We start from the raw sequence: 22,602 nt of genomic DNA, 5'->3' as shown, positions 1-22,602 counted from the left end.
TAGCACCACCGGACTGGACCAAGGGCTGCTGGACGGTTCTATCACTCCTAGCTCCAACATCTTGGCAACTTCGCCATGGATGCTAGCCTTCACCTTGTCCAACAGCCTATAGGTCTTGGATTTCACTGGGGGGCTGTCTCCTGTGTCCACATCATGGGTACACAGGTGGGTTCTTCCTGGGACAAGGGAAAACAGTGAAGAGTACTGCCCCAATACCTGTCGGCAGTCCTCTCGTTGCTCAGGAGTGAGAGACGGGGAGAGAATCACTCCCTCCACCGACCCATCCTTCTCTTGACATGAAAAGAGGTCTGGGAGAGGCTCGCTTTCTGCTTCCTCAGCACCATCAGTCACCATCATCAGGATGACCTCTGGCCTCTCATGGTGGGGTTAGAGGCGATTGGCATGCAGCACCCGTAGGGGCTGCCGCGGGGTCTTAAGATCCACCAAGTAAGTGGCCTTATCCTTTTTCTCCAACACCTCAAATGGACCTGTCCACCGATCCTGAAGGGCACTTAGCTCTCCAGGTTCCATCACCCAAACTTTCTGGCCAGGCTCCAACTCCACCGGGTGAGCATTTTGGTCATACCATTCCTTCATGACTGCCTGACTGGCCTCCAAGTTGTCAGCAGCCTGCTTCCACAACTTGGCCATCTGGCTTCTGAAGGCCAACATGTAGCTCACCACATCCTGGGGAGGCTTTCTGGGAGACTTCTCCCATCCTTCCTTCACCAGGCTGAGAGGCCCACGCACCGGGTGCCCATACAACAATTCAAATGGGCTGAAGCCCACTCCTTTCTGCGGCACCTCTCTGTAGGAGAACAGCAAGCAAGGTAGGAGGACGTCCCACTTCCTCCGTAAGCTCTCTGGCAGACTTCTTATCATGCCCTTCAGGGTCTTATTAAATCTCTCAACCAGTCCATTGGACTGGGGGTGATAAGGAGTGGTGAACCGGTAGGTCACCCCACACTCCTTCCACATGGTCCGCATGTAAGCGGACAGGAAGTTAGTCCCCCTGTCAGACACAACCTCCTTCGGGAATCCTACCCTAGTAAAGATTCCCATCAGGGCCCTAGCTACCACAGGTGCAGTAACAGTCCTCAGAGGGATGGCCTCTGGGTACCGTGTGGCATGATCCACCAGAACCAGGATGAACCTGTGACCAGCTGTTGTTGGTGGATCCAATGGCCCTACAATGTCGATGCCCACCCTTTCAAAGGGGGTGCTAACGACAGGAAGTGGTTCCAGAGGAGCCTTTAGCTTCACCCCTGTCTTCCCACTGGCCTGGCAGGATACACATGTCCTACAGTATGTGTTGGACGCCACTTTCATCTGAGGCCAGTAAAAGTGGAGGACAAGCCGTGCAAAGGTCTTGTCCTGGCCTAAGTGTCCTGCCAGTGGTATCGCATGAGCCAATTCCAGCAGAAAGGCTCGTTATTGCTGCGGGACCACCAAGGCCCTTGATGAGCCAGGTAGAGGTACCTTGGGTTCACTGTAGAGGAGTCCATCCTCCCAGTAGAGATGGTAGTGTCCCGTAACATCACCTGCTGCCTGGGCTTCAGCCTGACGCCTCAGTCCCTCAAGGGTAGGGCACTCCCTCTGCCCCCTACAGAATTCCTCTCTGGTAGGACCTCCCTCCACATGCCATTCAGCAGGAATGGGTAAATCCTCCAGAGAGTCTACTCCCCCCTCCATGGACTCCTGGCCTACCACCGCAGGCGGCCGATCCATCCCATGGGGCGTGGAAGCCGAAGCAGGCTGTCCCTGTCTCCGTTTCTGACCCTTTTTGGCAGCGGGTTGGGCCATTGTTCCAGGCTCCAACCCAGGCGAACTCCCTCTCCGGGCAGTCGCAGACCGTGTGCTTACACAGGCCCAGTCAGGTGTACCCAGCATCGCAGAATGCGTCCGGTATTCCACCTCTCTCCAAGTGTTGTGCTCCATGTCATTCCCCAACAGACAATCAACTGGCACGGCAGGGCTTACGGCAACTCGAAGTGAACCTGCAACCCCTTCCCACTCAAAGGGAACCTCAGCCACTGGATAGTGGCCCATTCTGCCGTCAGCCATCGCGGCGGGGTGGAGTACATTAGGAACAACCTGCTCTGGAGACACCAGTTGACTTCTCACCATAGTCATACTGGCTCCTGTATCTCTCAGAGCCTCCCCTCTTTGGCCATTGATGGTAACCCATTGCCCATACTTTGTAGTATTTGGGGGCACCTGGATCTTTGGTACCATCTCCCGCTCTCCCAGGGACACTAAGGTGACACCCGCCCACTCACCCCCCTTATCTAAGGGCAACTCCTCCCCGAGCGCTACACTAGCTACTCCCGGTGACTTTCCTCCGGTGGGAGGGGGTGGTCTCTTTGGGCATCTGACATCTCCCTTATAATGTCCAACACCACCGCATTCAAAACAGTGGAGAACCCTTGGCTGCTGGCTTTGGCCAGGATTAGGGTTTCTGGGCGGGTTTGCCCTAGGGGTGAAACCTGCTCCCTTACCTTGGAGATTATTTTGGGGACCTTTGGAGAACTCCTTCTTTTTATCTCCTCCCTCTTTCTTCTGGGGGGCGCCCTGTCCGGTTTTTTAAGAATCCCCTCCAGTCCCCTTGGAAGACACCCGGGTACTTGCCCAAGTGTCCGCCTCCTCTGCAAGCTTCCGGGGATCGGTCAGCTTGCTGTCCACCAGGTGGTGGCGCAACTCGGGAAAACATTTCTCGAGGAGGTGTTCTTTCAAAAATAGATTGTACAGCCCCTCATAGTCTTTTACCTCGCTGCCCTTGACCCAACCCTCCAAAGCTTTCTTGGCGTAGTCTAAAAAGTCTACCCAATTCTGGTTACTCATTTTGTGACTTCCCCTGAATTTCTGTCTGTACCTTTCAGGGGTAAGTCCAAACTTTTTCACCAGTGCCACCTTCATGGCAGGGTAGTGGGTTTGCTCATCCGGCTCCAGAGCCAACAAGGTGTCTCTGCCAGCAGGTGGCATGTATTTATACAGCCCACCTCCCCAGTGAGTTTCTAGGATCCCGTGAGCCCTTAAAGAAACCTCGTAGGCGGCCAACCATTTGGCAATGTCATCACCTGGGGTGTAACTAGCAATGACATCTTTGGGTAAGTAGGGTCTAAATTCCCTGGTGTCTACTTTCTTTTCGCTGCCACCATTGTCTGGATTGGGAGACCTACGGATGAGAGCTTGTAAGTCCATCTCCTTGATGGTTCGCTCATGAGCTAACCTCCTTTCCTCCCTTTCCATATCCATCCTAGCTAATTCTAGCTTCATTCTCCTCTCCTCCCTCCTATCTTCTAGCTCGGCTTCAGTTAAACCCTTCTCCGAGACGCTGCTGCCCACCCTGGGAGGTGTCCTGGAACCTGTCAGTAGATTTCCCCCCTCCGCTTGGTACAGCATTGCAGTCTCAACGACAGTGTCCCTGTCACTCCCTTCTGATTCTGGTACCTCCCCGGAATGAGCCTCCACCCATGCCCGTATGCTTGTCAGCAGCTCACCTTTCTTGGCACCCTTTTTAAAAAACACATTTTGCTGCTGACACCAGTCCTTTAGTTGGGTCACAGTATAATTATCCAGCTCTTCCACATTTATCTCCATTTTTACTAGAGTATAAACTTTTCACACAGGAGGTAACCAAAAGGGTCCTGGGGTCAACCTCCACCCACCACCAGAAATAAATTTAGAAAAAACAAAAATGTAAATTAGGAGGGCCGCAAGGAGAAAACTCCTGGTGTAGGTTAGTGTATTGCGTTGAATTACTAGTGAGTAGCTGCAACCAAGTCAGTTATCCCACCGCTAGGCACCAAATGTTGGAACTGGGGTAGCCTGGCCTAGGGCAAGACATAAACTTCAGAGGCACAGTGTTAAGGTTGCAGACCACCCAAAAGTAAAACCACGCAATATCACACAAAAGAAAACGCTACACCAAAAATGTGGAAAAATAAGTACTGCTTTATAAAAATAATTTGCTCTTTGGTTTCAGAATATACAATCTAGGACATCTCAGGATATTTTAGAATCAGCAATCACATTTCCAAGACTGTTAAATGAATTACTAGTTTAACTTCTACAGTACTCTTAATCTTATTATTAATCAATCACCTTCAGCAAGTAACTCTTTTCTCTTGTCATACAATTAATTAAGTGCAACAATTCAGCTTCAGATGGAATCACAGTTCATTACATATCAGTTTCAATAGGAATCACAATACCGTACATTACAGTCACTAAAAGGATTCACTACTGAGCAATTGACTATAGGGGAACAGATTTATGATCACATTTAACCTAGATCACCCTGGCCAGATTAGAGACAAAGTAGGCCTCCTCCCGGTAGCCAGTTCCAAGGTTATCACCAAGAAGAATAGCTGGATTCACTCCTCAGATTTCTGACAACCTAGAACCCTTGTTGTTCACTGTGAGGGTGTTGGGAATCACCTCTGATGACAGTATTTCTCACTGCCTGAAAAAGGCTCCCTGGCATCCGTTTTCCCACAACCCCACTCTCCTTACTTTTGATTCCAAGAATTGGGATCGTCCTGCGCCAGGCTGATAGGAATAGCGATGAAGGGGATCAAGGAGCTGGGACTGGGGGGGCCCTCACGCCTCACGACGCTCCACAATGCCCATTCTCATGCTCCTTCCTCCCCACTCGGGCCAGCTCCTCTATGTGGCGCTCGAGGGGAAGGTTATGCCTAATTTCCACTGCCCACATCCCACTCTCGGGCCTCTCAGCTTCCCCCTCTCGGCTCGGCCAGCTCCTCTGCGTGGCGCGCGAGCAGAGGGAGAAGGCGGGACTCTTGCTGGGTTTCCTGAGGCGGCCGGCGCTCCTTTCAATGCTCGGCGGGGCCGCTTCTTCCTCTGACCTGCGCAGTAGCGCTCGCCCTGATGAGGTTAGTCTCCGCCTACGCTGCCAGGAAGGAGGCGTCTACCCGGGCCTGCTCGATCCTAGGCCCCTCCTGCACCCGGGACACTACAGCGCTGGGGCATGCGCGAGGGAGCAGCGTCTCCTTCCTGGAGATCGCGCACTCGCGTCAGCGCCTCCCCTCTCTCTCCTCAACTCCGGGGACCGGGGAAAACCACCACAGGCCGGCTCCTCACCTCCTGATCCAGCCAATGCTCCACACGGCGCCGCTTGACTCGCGCCAGATAGGGGCACTACAGCCTATCACTTCACTGTCTCCTCCACCACAGATATGAAGAGGGACACGATGGCGAGGTGGCGCTAGGGGAGAGGGGGCTTCCAGCAGTCAGCTTGCGACCAATGGATGAACCGGGTAAGGAGCAGGGCAACAGGATTAGCCTCACTCCGTTTGGAACCCTTGCTGCACAGCCTCGCTGGGGATCCTTAAACTGGAACAGTCACTTTAGGATCCTATACTGGGCAGAGGACTATACTCCTCAGTAGAAGAAGGTGATTGGGAGGGATTGGTCAGGGGTTAAAAGGGGGAACGTCTTCCTGTAGTGGCTGTCTGCCACAAGGACAAACTAACTGCTCCCAGTGCGGCCTCCTCCTCTCACCACTGCCTCACTCCTCCACTCTCTGGTCAGCACAAAATGGCTGCCCCGCATTCCGCCTTATATAGGCTGCCCTTCAGTGGTCCAGAATGGACCAGAAGGTTCTAGAATGCCCTATGCTAGGCTATGGCCAAGTTCTGTGTGTGACAGTTAGGGCAGTTGGTGGCCACCATTTTAGGTGGTGCCAACTTTCCTGTCAGAACAGGCCTCTGGGCCTGTGGTAAAGGACTATGAGGGGGAGAAAGAACACCTATCCCCCTGGCCAACACCTACAAAAAGTCAGTAGACAGAAAATTATCAAGGGTATGAGGGGCAAAAAGGGGACAAAATAAATAATAATGAGGAGGGACTGCGCAAAAAAATCCAGACAGGTCTAACACGCGTCCCCCCCAGCTGAAAGTGGGGAGAACTACCCAACCCCTTGGGAGTCCTCTTCACTAAGGTGGAAATACCTGGAGAGACCGTCTGCATTGGCGTGGTCCACTCCAGGCCGATGTTCCACCCGAAAGTCCATTCCCTGTAGGGAGATGGACCACCTCAACAGCTTGGGATTTTCCCCCTTCATTTGCATCAGCCAACGAAGGGGGCGGTGGTCAGTCTGAACCAGGAAGTGCGAGCCAAAGAGGTATGGCCGCAGCTTCTTCAGAGCCCACACCACCGCAAAAGCCTCCCTCTCAATTGCACTCCACTTCTGTTCCCGGGGAACCAGTCTCCTGGATAAGAAGACCACAGGCTGATCCAGGCCCTCTTCATTTAGTTGCGATAACACTGCCCCAATGCCATGTTCGGATGCATCTGTTTGAACAATGAACTCCTTGGAGAAATCGGGAGCCTTCAGGACCGGTGCTTCACACATTGCCTGCTTCAATTTTTCAAAGGCTTGCTGACAAGCCTTTGTCCAAACTACCCATCGAGGTTGTTTCCTAGAGGTGAGCTCTGTGAGGGGCGCTACAATAGTGCCATACCCCTTCACAAAGCGACGGTAGTAACCTGTGAGGCCCAGGAAAGCTCGGACCTCAGTCTGTGTCTTGGGGGGTTCCCAGGCCATGATTGCCTCAATTTTTGCCTGCAGGGGCTGCACTGACCCCCTACCCACCAAGTGTCCAAGGTACACAACCGACCCCTGACCAATCTGGCATTTGCTGGCTTTGATGGTCAATCCAGCTTGTTTCAGCGCCTGGAGAACTGCTTGCAAATGTTGCAAGTGGTCCTCCCAACTGCTACTGAAGACAGCAATGTCATCCAGGTAAGCAGCCGAGAAACCCTCCATTCCAGAGAGGACCTGGTTCACCAGTCGCTGAAATGTGGCAGGGGCGTTCTTGAGCCCAAAGGGCATCACACAGAACTGGAAGTGTCCCTCAGGCGTGGAGAAGGCTGACCTTTCCCTTGCTCCATCTGTCAAGGAGATCTGCCAGTACCCTGAAGTGAGGTCAAAGGTACTTAGGTATTGGGCAGCTCCTAGCCGGTCAATTAACTCATCCGCCCTGGGGATGGGATGAGCATCAGTTTTGGTAACTGAGTTCAGTCCTCGGTAATCCACACAGAACCTCAGTTCTGGTGTGGTGCCCGGTGGGGCGGCTTTTGGGACTAGCACCACCGGACTGGACCAAGGGCTGCTGGACGGTTCTATCACTGCTAGCTCCAACATCTTGGCAACTTCGCCATGGATGCTAGCCTTCACCTTGTCCGACGGCCTATAGGTCTTGGATTTCACTGGGGGGCTGTCTCCTGTGTCCACATCATGGGTACACAGGTGGGTTCTTCCTGGGACAAGGGAAAACAGTGAAGAGTACTGCCCCAATACCTGTCAGCAGTCCTCTCGTTGCTCAGGAGTGAGAGACGGGGAGAGAATCACTCCCTCCACCGACCCATCCTTCTCTTGACATGAAAAGAGGTCTGGGAGAGGCTCGCTTTCTGCTTCCTCAGCACCATCAGTCACCATCATCAGGATGACCTCTGGCCTCTCATGGTGGGGTTTGAGGCGATTGGCATGCAGCACCCGTAGGGGCTGCCGCGGGGTCTTAAGATCCACCAAGTAAGTGGCCTTACCCTTTTTCTCCAACACCTCAAATGGACCTGTCCACCGATCCTGAAGGGCACTTAGCTCTCCAGGTTCCATCACCCAAACTTTCTGGCCAGGCTCCAACTCCACCGGGTGAGCATTTTGGTCATACCATTCCTTCATGACTGCCTGACTGGCCTCCAAGTTGTCAGCAGCCTGCTCCCACAACTTGGCCATCTGGCTTCTGAAGGCCAACATGTAGCTCACCACATCCTGGGGAGGCTTTCTGGGAGACTTCTCCCATCCTTCCTTCACCAGGCTGAGAGGCCCACGCACCGGGTGCCCATACAACAATTCAAATGGGCTGAAGCCCACTCCTTTCTGCGGCACCTCTCTGTAGGAGAACAGCAAGCAAGGTAGGAGGACGTCCCACTTCCTCCGTAAGCTCTCTGGCAGACTTCTTATCATGCCCTTCGGGGTCTTATTAAATCTCTCAACCAGTCCATTGGACTGGGGGTGATAAGGAGTGGTGAACCGGTAGGTCACCCCACACTCCTTCCACATGGTCCGCATGTAAGCGGACAGGAAGTTAGTCCCCCTGTCAGACACAACCTCCTTCGGGAATCCTACCCTAGTAAAGATTCCCATCCGGGCCCTAGCTACCACAGGTGCAGTAACAGTCCTCAGAGGGATGGCCTCTGGGTACCGTGTGGCATGATCCACCAGAACCAGGATGAACCTGTGACCAGCTGTTGTTGGTGGATCCAATGGCCCTACAATGTCGATGCCCACCCTTTCAAAGGGGGTGCTAACGACAGGAAGTGGTTCCAGAGGAGCCTTTAGCTTCACCCCTGTCTTCCCACTGGCCTGGCAGGATACACATGTCCTACAGTATGTGTTGGACGCCACTTTCATCTGAGGCCAGTAAAAGTGGAGGACAAGCCGTGCAAAGGTCTTGTCCTGGCCTAAGTGTCCTGCCAGTGGTATCGCATGAGCCAATTCCAGCAGAAAGGCTCGGTATTGCTGCGGGACCACCAAGGCCCTTGATGAGCCAGGTAGAGGTACCTTGGGTTCACTGTAGAGGAGTCCATCCTCCCAGTAAAGATGGTAGTGTCCCGTAACATCACCTGCTGCCTGGGCTTCAGCCTGACGCCTCAGTCCCTCAAGGGTAGGGCACTCCCTCTGCCCCCTACAGAATTCCTCTCTGGTAGGACCTCCCTCCACATGCCATTCAGCAGGAATGGGTAAATCCTCCAGAGAGTCTACTCCCCCCTCCATGGACTCCTGGCCTACCACCGCAGGCGGCAATCCGTCCCATGGGGCGTGGAAGCCGAAGCAGGCTGTCCCTGTCTCCGTTTCTGACCCTTTTTGGCAGCGGGTTGGTCCATTGTTCCAGGCTCCAACCCAGGCGAACTCCCTCTCCGGGCAGTCGCAGACCGTGTGCTTACACAGGCCCAGTCAGGTGTACCCAGCATCGCAGAATGCGTCCGGTATTCCACCTCTCTCCAAGTGTTGTGCTCCATGTCATTCCCCAACAGACAATCAACTGGCATGGCAGGGCTTACGGCAACTCGAAGTGAACCTGCAACCCCTTCCCACTCAAAGGGAACCTCAGCCACTGGATAGTGGCCCATTCTGCCGTCAGCCATCGCGGCGGGGTGGAGTACATTAGGAACAACCTGCTCTGGAGACACCAGTTGACTTCTCACCATAGTCATACTGGCTCCTGTATCTCTCAGAGCCTCCCCTCTTTGGCCATTGATGGTAACCCATTGCCCATACTTTGTAGTATTTGGGGGCACCTGGATCTTTGGTACCATCTCCCGCTCTCCCAGGGACACTAAGGTGACACCCGCCCACTCACCCCCCTTATCTAAGGGCAACTCCTCCCCGAGCGCTACACTAGCTACTCCCGGTGACTTTCCTCCGGTGAAAGGGGGTGGTCTCTTTGGGCATCTGACATCTCCCTTATAATGTCCAACACCACCGCATTCAAAACAGTGGAGAACCCTTGGCTGCTGGCTTTGGCCAGGATTAGGGTTTCTGGGCGGGTTTGCCCTAGGGGTGAAACCTGCTCCCTTACCTTGGAGATTATTTTGGGGACCTTTGGAGAACTCCTTCTTTTTATCTCCTCCCTCTTTCTTCTGGGGGGCGCCCTGTCCGGTTTTTTGAGAATCCCCTCCAGTCCCCTTGGAAGACACCCGGGTACTTGCCCAAGTGTCCGCCTCCTCTGCAAGCTTCCGGGGATCGGTCAGCTTGCTGTCCACCAGGTGTTGGCGCAACTCGGGAAAACATTTCTCGAGGAGGTGTTCTTTCAAAAATAGATTGTACAGCCCCTCATAGTCTTTTACCTCGCTGCCCTTGACCCAACCCTCCAAAGCTTTCTTGGCGTAGTCTAAAAAGTCTACCCAATTCTGGTTACTCATTTTGTGACTTCCCCTGAATTTCTGTCTGTACATTTCAGGGGTAAGTCCAAACTTTTTCACCAGTGCCACCTTCATGGCAGGGTAGTGGGTTTGCTCATCCTGCTCCAGAGCCAACAAGGTGTCTCTGCCAGCAGGTGGCATGTATTTATACAGCCCACCTCCCCAGTGAGTTTCTAGGATCCCGTGAGCCCTTAAAGAAACCTCGTAGGCGGCCAACCATTTGGCAATGTCATCACCTGGGGTGTAACTAGCAATGACATCTTTGGGTAAGTAGGGTCTAAATTCCCTGGTGTCTACTTTCTTTTCGCTGCCACCATTGTCTGGATTGGGAGACCTACGGATGAGAGCTTGTAAGTCCATCTCCTTGATGGTTCGCTCATGAGCTAACCTCCTTTCCATATCCATCCTAGCTAATTCTAGCTTCATTCTCCTCTCCTCCCTCCTATCTTCTAGCTCGGCTTCAGTTAAACCCTTCTCCGAGACGCTGCTGCCCACCCTGGGAGGTGTCCTGGAACCTGTCAGTAGATTTCCCCCCTCCGCTTGGTACAGCATTGCAGTCTCAACGACAGTGTCCCTGTCACTCCCTTCTGATTCTGGTACCTCCCCGGAATGAGCCTCCACCCATGCCCGTATGCTTGTCAGCAGCTCACCTTTCTTGGCACCCTTTTTAAAAAACACATTTTGCTGCTGACACCAGTCCTTTAGTTGGGTCACAGTATAGTTATCCAGCTCTTCCACATTTATCTCCATTTTTACTAGAGTATAAACTTTTCACACAGGAGGTAACCAAAAGGGTCCTGGGGTCAACCTCCACCCACCACCAGAAATAAATTTAGAAAAAACAAAAATGTAAATTAGGAGGGCCGCAAGGAGAAAACTCCTGGTGTAGGTTAGTGTATTGCGTTGAATTACTAGTGAGTAGCTGCAACCAACTCAGTTATCCCACCGCTAGGCACCAAATGTTGGAACTGGGGTAGCCTGGCCTAGGGCAAGACATAAACTTCAGAGGCACAGTGTTAAGGTTGCAGACCACCCAAAAGTAAAACCACGCAATATCACACAAAAGAAAACGCTACACCAAAAATGTGGAAAAATAAGTACTGCTTTATAAAAATAATTTGCTCTTTGGTTTCAGAATATACAATCTAGGACATCTCAGGATATTTTAGAATCAGCAATCACATTTCCAAGACTGTTAAATGAATTACTAGTTTAACTTCTACAGTACTCTTAATCTTATTATTAATCAATCACCTTCAGCAAGTAACTCTTTTACTCTTGTCATACAATTAATTAAGTGCAACAATTCAGCTTCAGATGGAATCACAGTTCATTACATATCAGTTTCAATAGGAATCACAATACCGTACATTACAGTCACTAAAAGGATTCACTACTGAGCAATTGACTATAGGGGAACAGATTAATGATCACATTTAACCTAGATCACCCTGGCCAGATTAGAGACAAAGTAGGCCTCCTCCCGGTAGCCAGTTCCAAGGTTATCACCAAGAAGAATAGCTGGATTCACTCCTCAGATTTCTGACAACCTAGAACCCTTGTTGTTCACTGTGAGGGTGTTGGGAATCACCTCTGGTGACAGTATTTCTCACTGCCTGAAAAAGGCTCCCTGGCATCCGTTTTCCCACAACCCCACTCTCCTTACTTTTGATTCCAAGAATTGGGATCGTCCTGCGCCAGGCTGATAGGAAGAGCGATGAAGGGGATCAAGGAGCTGGGACTGGGGGGGCCCTCACGCCTCACGACGCTCCACAATGCCCATTCTCATGCTCCTTCCTCCCCACTCGGGCCAGCTCCTCTATGTGGCGCTCGAGGGGAAGGTTATGCCTAATTTCCACTGCCCACAGGCCACTCTCGGGCCTCTCCGCTTCCCCCTCTCGGCTCGGCCAGCTCCTCTGCGTGGCGCGCGAGCAGAGGGAGAAGGCGGGACTCTTGCTGGGTTTCCTGAGGCGGCTGGCGCTCCTTTCAATGCTCGGCGGGGCCGCTTCTTCCTCTGACCTGCGCAGTAGCGCTCGCCCTGATGAGGTTAGTCTCCGCCTACGCTGCCAGGAAGGAGGCGTCTACCCGGGCCTGCTCGATCCTAGGCCCCTCCTGCACCCGGGACACTACAGCGCTGGGGCATGCGCGAGGGAGCAGCGTCTCCTTCCTGGAGATCGCGCACTCGCGTCAGCGCCTCCCCTCTCTCTCCTCAACTCCGGGGACCGGGGAAAACCACCACAGGCCGGCTCCTCACCTCCTGATCCAGCCAATGCTCCACACGGCGCCGCTTGACTCGCGCCAGATAGGGGCACTACAGCCTATCACTTCACTGTCTCCTCCACCACAGATATGAAGAGGGACACGATGGCGAGGTGGCGCTAGGGGAGAGGGGGCTTCCAGCAGTCAGCTTGCGACCAATGGATGAACCGGGTAAGGAGCAGGGCAACAGGATTAGCCTCACTCCGTTTGGAACCCTTGCTGCACAGCCTCGCTGGGGATCCTTAAACTGGAACAGTCACTTTAGGATCCTATACTGGGCAGAGGACTATACTCCTCAGTAGAAGAAGGTGATTGGGAGGGATTGGTCAGGGGTTAAAAGGGGGAACGTCTTCCTGTAGTGGCTGTCTGCCACAAGGACAAACTAACTGCTCCCAGTGCGTCCTCCTCCTCTCACCACTGCCTCACTCCTCCACTCTCTGGTCAGCACAAAATGGCTGCCCCGCATTCCGCCTTATATAGGCTGCCCTTCAGTGGTCCAGAATGGACCAGAAGGTTCTAGAATGCCCTATGCTAGGCTATGGCCAAGTTCTGTGTGTGACAGTTAGGGCAGTTGGTGGCCACCATTTTAGGTGGTGCCAACTTTCCTGTCAGAACAGGCCTCTGGGCCTGTGGTAAAGGACTATGAGGGGGAGAAAGAACACCTATCCCCCTGGCCAACACCTACAAAAAGTCAGTAGACAGAAAATTATCAAGGGTATGAGGGGCAAAAAGGGGACAAAATAAATAATAATGAGGAGGGACTGCGCAAAAAAATCCAGACAGGTCTAACACGCGTCCCCCCCAGCTGAAAGTGGGGAGAACTACCCAACCCCTTGGGAGTCCTCTTCACTAAGGCGGAAATACCTGGAGAGACCGTCTGCATTGGCGTGGTCCACTCCAGGCCGATGTTCCACCCGAAAGTCCATTCCCTGTAGGGAGATGGACCACCTCAACAGCTTGGGATTTTCCCCCTTCATTTGCATCAGCCAACGAAGGGGGCGGTGGTCAGTCTGAACCAGGAAGTGCGAGCCAAAGAGGTATGGCCGCAGCTTCTTCAGAGCCCACACCACCGCAAAAGCCTCCCTCTCAATTGCACTCCACTTCTGTTCCCTGGGAAGCAGTCTCCTGGATAAGAAGACCACAGGTTGATCCAGGCCCTCTTCATTTAGTTGCGATAACACTGCCCCAATGCCATGTTCGGATGCATCTGTTTGAACAATGAACTCCTTGGAGAAATCGGGAGCCTTCAGGACCGGTGCTTCACACATTGCCTGCTTCAATTTTTCAAAGGCTTGCTGACAAGCCTTTGTCCAAACTACCCGTCGAGGTTGTTTCCTAGAGGTGAGCTCTGTGAGGGGCGCTACAATAGTGCCATACCCCTTCACAAAGCGACGGTAGTAACCTGTGAGGCCCAGGAAAGCTCGGACCTCAGTCTGTGTCTTGGGGGGTTCCCAGGCCATGATTGCCTCAATTTTTGCCTGCAGGGGCTGCACTGACCCCCTACCCACCAAGTGTCCAAGGTACACAACCGACCCCTGACCAATCTGGCATTTGCTGGCTTTGATGGTCAATCCAGCTTGTTTCAGCGCCTGGAGAACTGCTTGCAAATGTTGCAAGTGGTCCTCCCAACTGCTACTGAAGACAGCAATGTCATCCAGGTAAGCAGCCGAGAAACCCTCCATTCCAGAGAGGACCTGGTTCACAAGTCGCTGAAATGTGGCAGGGGCGTTCTTGAGCCCAAAGGGCATCACACAGAACTGGAAGTGTCCCTCAGGCGTGGAGAAGGCTGACCTGGGAAAGCAGATCAAATAAATTCACTTGAGGAGAGAACCCAGGTAACTGAAGTAGTGATACAGGGTTAACCAAAAGATCAGGCCCATGCAGAGTCGCCACTGGAATGGGGGGGACTTAGTTATAAACATTCCCCCCTTATTCGGCAGGTTCTCTCCCTTTATCCCTTCCCAGAGCAGGCAATATCTTTCTAGGCCTCAGGTAGGCAGGACTAATTCTCACACTTTAAGGACTTCCAACAGTGTGGGGAAGAACACCCCCGTTATCCTGTCAACTGGGGCCGCTAACAAGACCTCCACACCTCGGGCCCAGCGTGCACAAGTTCCTCAGCTCCTCACCTGAGGACTGTTGTTGATGGAAGGAAGCTGGCACCCCCACACGGGAAAAGGAGGGGGTTCCCTGCTTATAATTCTGCCTCACTCGGTGTCCCCGCTATGCCCACAGCACCAGAGACGGCAAGACAGCGTTGTTCGGCGGCAGCAGGAGGAGGAAGCACTGACGAGGGAGAGTGACGCGCTGGGTTGGAGCCTCGGTCGCTAGGCGACTCCGCCCAGCGTCTCTCCCAATCTTCACTCAGCTTCACTTCAGTGCGGGCCGGCTTCCCCTCCCAGTCCGGGCCGCAGCGATGACTAAGACTTCCCAGCAGCAATCACCCCAGAAGCGGAGGCCGGTAACTGGCACGTTAGGCCCCACGCACGAGAGAATCTCTCGGGGGCTGCATCGGTGAGTCAATTAGGGCTTCAAGCACAGGGGGATCCCGGGCTAGCTGTGGTATTTATAAATGAGATCCTGCAGCGTGAGGAAAACCCTGGGATCACGGAGGTAACGTGAAGGGCAGTCCTGTCCCACTAACGCTCCAGGTGTCAGCAGGGGCTCTAAGGGGTACTTCAACCAGGCTACACCTCCCACTGGAGGCGGCAGCACTCACCACCTTTAAGAATGTTCTGCCTTCCTCAGTTCACGTCCTGGTAGATCCCCTGGGCCAATTTGGGAGCCCCACTCTTGTGGAGACACTGGAGAAAAGTGGGTCCGGGCGTTGATTAATGGCAGGGTCAGATCAACAGGTGGGGGGCAGCGTCAACTGGGAAGGGTAGCAGCCCCAAAAGGCTATCAACCCCTTCAGTGCGCCGACCTCCTCACTCAGTAGCCTGTACTCCAACCAGCCCCTCAGTGAACACTCTCTTCTCCTCCAATCTCCTCACTCTCCCCCAAAATGGCCGCCCAACATTCCATCTTATATAGCCTGGGCCCAGAGTGTCCAGAGTGGGCCAGAAGGTTCTGGAACCCCTCATGTCACCCTATGGCCCAAAGCACTGAGGCAAATTCTGACAGGCCACCATTTTGTGACAGCGCACCTATCCTCCATTTTAAAAGGAGCACCTGTGCCCCACCATTAATCAGTAATGATGGTGCGCCCAGAGTTTTTAAGCCAACACACCCAAAAATCACAGTGGACACAGAAATAGAAGGCAAAAAGGAAGAAAAATAAGGAGGGACCACCCAAAGGGCTGACAGGTCTAACAGTGCCAAGAGGGAATATATATCTTTTTGTCCGCACAAGACAACACCCTTGAGATAATCATCCCCTGAGCCTTTCACACAGGCTGGACAACAGGCAGTAACCTCTGTGACTATAATATATGTCCGCCAGGTGTATTTCTATATTAAGGACTGGGTGCTTGCACTTGCATTATATATGTATTTTTGTAATGTGAACTATGTTAATTGTGTTTTACATGTCGTGGTGTTTTGTGAACTATTGTTTTGATTGCTTAATACTTTTATGAAAAAATATGTGGTGCCCGACTAGATGACATGCAAATAATGGTTTAATCTTGTTTGATAACTAAAGTAAAAAAGATGTGTAAATAAAAACACATGGGCTTTAGAACAGATCACTGAAGTCACGGTTGATTAATTACAAAACGATCTATCTGGACAATGTGATTGCTACAGTTTAAGAGGGGTCTAGTCCAGATAGTGCATGGACCCAAGCCTTTCTTGTTCATTACAATTGGGCTGCAGCACTCATTGTACCACCCACTATAGTAGCCCCAACAAAAATGTTTTACATTTCCTGGCAGTGAAAAACCTCCAAAGATGTTTTCCACTGTAGCAAGGCTTGCTCTCCAATACAAAAGCAGTTGGTTACATTATAACTCCTTATGAAGCATAACTTTAGTGTGGGACAATCTAGAAAAATAGTTCAAAGACTCATTGGACTAGGAATTTAACATCCTACCTAATGGTCAAATCAAGTTTAAAATTACAGTTTTGAAAATGCCACTTTAAGAAAGTTGGTATTTTCCTGCCTAACCCAAATGTGCGTTTCTGCCGTTGTCTTGGGTCACCCGACTGTTAACAGCTCTCCTGTGGCGTGATGTGTATTACTCCCAGACAGTGAACAAAGGGCCTTGGTATACACAGGTGAGGGTTTTCCTGACAGAATGGCTGGGGAGGACCGGTGCCCCTGCCCTGAATGCACTTCCAAGAGCAGCCTGGAGTGTGTACCCAGCCCTTCCTGACTTCAGACAAAGCCTATCCTTTCATTCTCAGATACAGCTCAGACCTGGCCCAGTCTGCCCTTTGTTTCACTAACCAGGCTGAAGCTATATCCAGGAGAAAGGGAAGAACTGATGAGAACCAGTTTCAGAGTTAGGCAAAGGGGTGTCCCTCATCCAAATGCTGGCAGTGGGCATGAAAGTGGCATTCCCAGAATTTGAAATCAGAACACTCCTGTACCTGTGGAGACTCAGAAAAGGGACAGCCATGCTGTCTGAAGCCTGAAGGAAGATTGGATTTGCTTGCCTTGAACCCAGGACCCCAGAAATAACTCGAAGGGTCTGCTGGCCTCTGTGCGAGTGAGTCCTGATCCCCAAGTGCTGTACTCGAGGACCTGGACTGGTGGCTGAAGTTAGCGTGCACTTCTCCCTGCTTAACAGAAGGTTTCACCAGACAAAACACAGAGCTACGCAGAGCTACACATGTACTAACTGAAGGCTTCACCGGGTCCAATGCTAAGTGATGCAGAGTCCCACCGAGCAGCCCCACGCTGCACATCTTCCTACTGAAGCAACGCAGGACAATACTGAGCAACACAAAAACCCATAGAGCTACATCACACAGCTCCTCAGCGAAGGCTTCACCAAGTCCGGCGCCCAGTGATGCAGAGCCCTGCAGAACCACACAGCTCCTGACAGGAAAACCTCACCGGATCCAGCGCAGAGCAACACAGGATGTTGCAAAGCTGTGTCGTGCTGGACCACCCTCTCATCAAAGACAGAATGTAAAACCTTCACCAGGACAAACCTGGTCACATATCCGGCCCATGCTCCATCTCAGTCTGCCTGTACTTGTCATATTGTCCTGTTTCAGTGTGACCAGATACCTCCAGTTGTTGCATTGTGCCTTTTGTTGTTAATTTAGCCTACAAATTTAAAACCTTATAACTCCAGCTATACGGATTACATTTTTGCCATTCCAGTGTCATTTATTAAAATGTTCTTCATTTTCTAAATTGGTTTGAGATTTCTCTTGTGTTGTGTTTTCACTTTATTGCTGATTGTGTACTACATAAATACTTTATTCAGTGCTTCTAAGCTCAGCCTGAAAGCTCTGGGCAAGTCACCAGATGGTTAAGCGCAGATTTATTTAGTGACTTTTGTGGTTCACCCAGACAAGAATTATGATTGTTCTTTGAAGTGGGTTCTCACCCCTTTAACAAATGATCCAATTTTTTATAGGCATGTGTTTCTTAAATTTAGCAGGTACATCCCATTAAAATGCATGTTTAAAGATTAGGACACCCAAACGCATGCTAACCGTGAACTTACCAGTTATTTTTCTGTTGATGAAGAGCCTGCGAATTGAGATATTCAAGCAATACCCTCCTCACTATTGAATCAATCACATTTAGGATGATTGATCTTTTAGACCTAAAGCTTTGTTTCAGAGACATTTCATACAGGGTGTCTGATTTCTTTCTTTGTGTCTGCTTGACTTCCACTGAGTCACCCTGGTGTATGCTGTCTCTTTCGTGTTACTTTTGGGTCTTTGTAGGACTTAATTTTCCTCTTTCACTTGATCTCTTTGGCTTGCACCTTTGTGTCCTCACCAGTGAGCATCGACGGTTGGACCTTTGATAGGCCCTGTCCAACTTGAACAAGATTGTGGCTGAACATTCTCCTGTGGACAAGTGAGGAGTGGTTTGGTATGCATTCAGCACTTGATATAGTGATCTCTCTAGTGTCACACCTACAGCCTCCACCCTTTGTACAGTCTTCTTCAGGCCTACAGTCTTCTTCAGGCCACCATCTGACTTTAATAGTATGAAAAGCCTTAGACAGCAAATATGTAATCTAATGTCACTATGACTTAGGGTGCACTGACAGACGAGATAAACATGCATTTCTATCACTACTAGGACCCCTCTTGGCAAGGCATTCACAGCTTTTTACTGTTGCGGCAGGGAGAGTAACTATCTCCACACAGGTAAACAGCTAGTCTCAATTTGCTGCGTCACAGGCAGCCAATTATATAGCAACAGGGACAATGCTTATTACAAAAAGTAAAAAAATGAGTTATTTAACAATTGCACATTGGATTACAGAAAACATTTTGTCATCTGTGTCCCTAACCTCTTAACCTATTAGCAGCATGCGAAGGCCAGAAGCCCTGGTTTGTTTTTGTGGCAGCTAAGGGTGCTAGAAAGTTTCTTTCTATGGCCGAGACGCGAGCTGCACCGCTACGAGCGGCAAGCAAGCAATCAGCAACTGCCACGAAACGGAGCTCCTCCACTCTTGGGCTGAGCTGATTTCCGTGATCTGGGACTGGGACGCAAGCCGCGAGTAGCAGCCGCGCAAAGGAGCACCTCAGCTCCATTATTCTATTCCTCCGCCCAAAGCCGTTTTCCACGTCCAGGACCCAGGACGGACGCGGGTGGACCTGGGGCAGACCTGAGGCGGTTGACAGGGACCTGTGGATGACCCAGACTTGCGAGGGGTTTGTCTTTCATTCCTGGCGAGTGCGGTCGCCGGCAGCCGGTGACCGCCAAGAGTGCTCCACAGGTGGTCCGCGGAGGCAGCAACGTTAGTCCCGGGGGCATCCTGTGGTCACCTAGTAGGTCCCACTCTCACCCCTCCAGGCTTAATCATCAATCTCAGTGCTCCCTGTGGTGTCCAGACCCTGAATCCCAGTCTCCTAGTGGTGAGACGGCACAAGGTGGAAAAGTGGAAAGAAATAAGTGGCTCATTGCCCAGTCTAGCCCCTCTGGGATTGACGAGCACCTAAAGTAGTCGATCAGCTTGCCCTTACAAGCTTCCATCACTCTTGGCCGAGGGTGTTTGCTGACAAGAACCGGGTAAGTGCAGCTGCAAAAAATAGCGGAAAAGCGCACTTTGGCCCCCTTACTGCTCTAGAATGGCCTGGGCTACCAGTGTTTCTCAGTGCTTTAGTGCTTACACTTGCTGCCACTTACCAAGAATCTGCTTACAGTCATAGGGAGTCCTACAGCACTTGCCAAAGCAAAAATAGCTATAGCGGCTGGGTGTATCCACCCAAGCAAACAGACTTGAGATACTTGGAGGTCCCTGAGGGTTTTTCTCATTCCCTCCCTGTACCCTTCCTCAGGCTGAAATTACAAAAAGAAAACTACAAAAAGAAAACAAACAAAACAATTTAGCAATACTCTTTCAGAATCTCAGCGTTCAGTGTACAGAGTTGAGTGGCTTGGATCAATAAAAGCACCAAAAGCAACAATAAAGACAGATCTGGTAAACCATATATTAATAAACCTAACTAATAACCAACTAATAAATCCATATCGCCGACTGTAGAAAATAATCCGGACAAGAAACTCCATCCAGGTACAGTAGCAAGTTCATTACTGCCCCCATAAAACAGCATAGAGGCAAAAATCAAAAATGTTATAGCCTCAAGGAGGGAGGGTAGGGAAGCAGAAGTCTCCCCCGGCAGAAGAGCACCAAGACATACCGTTACCAACCACGACTAGGAATCAAAATGCTCATGCCACAGTATTGGGGATATAAGAGCCTACCTGCACCCTAAAACCCCGAAAGGAAAAAAGGCAAACTCACCCGGAGGGGACTGGGTGGACAGAGAGGACAGTTCTGATAGTAAAGATGACGAACCACAAGTAAGAGCTCTCTTAAAAATTCCATTATCTCCAGAAATAATCATCCAGGAAAAAGAATGAACGCACCAATGGCCAACAGAGGCCCCCAGGAAGTCAATGTCCTTGACAATTGTCCCACTGTCTCTGCAAAGGTGGCTCGTTCAACCAAGGAGGAAACAGGTGGAAAACAGACCATTTGTGGCAACACTTAGCTTCCCCGATAGCCCCAGACCGGTGGTGTCATCAACTAAAGCAACGGAAAATTCTATCAACCCCCACTAGGGTCTCCCCAGCGAAGCAAAAGAGTCCCTCAAAGACAACAGATATAGTTCTGTGTCTGTTGACAAACAAACAGGTAGTAAAAGCTACAAACTTGAAAATGATACCTTGGAAAATCGCAGTACGCAATATAAGGCCAGCATGAACATATTTTCAGCATCACCTTTTAACCCTGGCCATAACAAATCAGTCACCAGCAACAACTTAATCAGAAATCACAAGGAGACAGACCAGCCAAACCAACAAGCTGGCACTATAACCCTCATGATAAGAGACGATGCTCCACGATTGCCAGCAAACAACGCAGGGGTTAATTTCGACCTCACAGCGTCTCAACCAGAGGTACTTTCTACTGAGCCAGAAAAACAATGTTCCCCATCAAACTCATACCTTATGATTCCTGTTTCTTTACCGAGGATAACAATGTCCTTGAACCCAAGATCACCAAATACAGAGGATTTTCCAGCACCGTTTCCCAAAATTGAAAATCACCTCACATTAATTAATAATGCCCTGATCTCAATAGCAAATGCGGCCCTCATGCATGTGGACAAGCTCGACACTCAAATAAACATACTAAAGACAGTAGCTGGTCTAATATCGGGCTGTGATACCAAGCTTGAACATCTGAACTCTCTGATCAACAGAGCCCAGAGAAGCGCGGAGCTAAGCATCAAACAGGAAACATGTGAATGCAGCCCCATATTACAGAAATTGGAAAAGCTCCCCGAAATAATGAGTTCCCTAGTCAACACCCTCAAAACAGAGGCAGCTACATGGCCACAAAGAACAAATTTGTTCCTCAAGCAAGATAAAAAAGATATAATTCTAAATTAAAATATTTCATCACCGTCTTTCTCACATAATAGGGGCACTGAGCCCTTTGGCAAAACAGGAGAACACATAAACAGAACTAGAGGAATAGAAAACCAGACATCTCATGTAAACCCAGTGATAATGGTTAACGGTAACCTAGATGGACTGGGAAGATCTAAGGAAACTGACCAATACGAGTAGAGCGACAAATTGATAGTGAAAAATACTGTTTCGGATTCCAAAAATGATACAAAGCCCGAAAAAGGAATCTTTCTAATCAAACATCAAGCTTAGAAACGATAGCCAGCACAACAGAATTCGAGCATTTATCCAGAATTTTTTTTTAAAAACTAAAAAAACTAAATAAATTCAACAAGGGCAAACAAACTAAGGAGGGGCTTTTAACGCAGTGGCTCCAGAGTGACAGTAAAGTAAACATCGGGCATGCTGCTTCCCCCCAAAATCGATTTCGCAGAGTACAGGGGACAGGGCAACAGGGCAGAACATTAAGTGACACAATAAGTGTGCATGACCCTGAGCTAAGCTCAGGACACTTGGCCTCGAAGCAGGACACAAAAGAAAAAAGTTACTACCAACAATACAGGAGCATGTACAAGGACTATCAGTTGGAGGTGAATGGCACAAGACCAAAGAACCCCCTGAACCTAACATAGACAATCACCTGCAAACTAGGGTATTTGTAGAAAAAACTCCTAAATTTGAAAAAAGTATTGAAATGTTAAAAGGTGACCTGGCTAACTCGCACCACTGGCAAACAGGAATCGAAGCGGGCAATTCAAATAACAACACCTCTAAAGGAACAAACACATCCTGTTCTATAAAATGACACAATTATAAATCAAGATCATATGTCAAAGAAATTTCTAGCCAAACAAATCAAAGAGTCCCGATGGCCTCAAACTCAGACGACAAGGAAGTTAAAGTATGCAGAAGAAGTTGCGATTTCCTTCCACCCCCGCAACATAGAATAAGGAGTGACGATCTCAAACAGGTAGCACAGAAAATCCAACCTTGGGAAGAACTGAACATCAGGAGGAACCCCAAGGGCAATAGTGGTCCAGGACGACTTGAATGTAAACCCTGCCCAAACACCCCCTACTTCTGACCATCTCGAATTCCCTCAAAAACTAAAGCTGAGGTTATATCCTAGCTATACTTCTCAAGGGAAGTGGGATATTTTCAATAGAGGAAATATCCTGAGGCTCAGCTCAAATATGCAGGCTTAGAGGATATAAAAACCACAAGAACCCTAAGGGAAAATAAAAATTGTCTGGAAGACTAGGGCATCCAGTAAAAACAAAATTCCCAGCGATCATGAAAAAAGGAGCAGACATAGCATAGCTCTCAAAACAAGA

Source organism: Lissotriton helveticus, chromosome 7, assembly GCF_964261635.1.
Source record: "Lissotriton helveticus chromosome 7, aLisHel1.1, whole genome shotgun sequence".
Classification (NCBI taxonomy): domain Eukaryota; kingdom Metazoa; phylum Chordata; class Amphibia; order Caudata; family Salamandridae; genus Lissotriton; species Lissotriton helveticus.
This window is presented reverse-complemented; position numbering follows the sequence as displayed.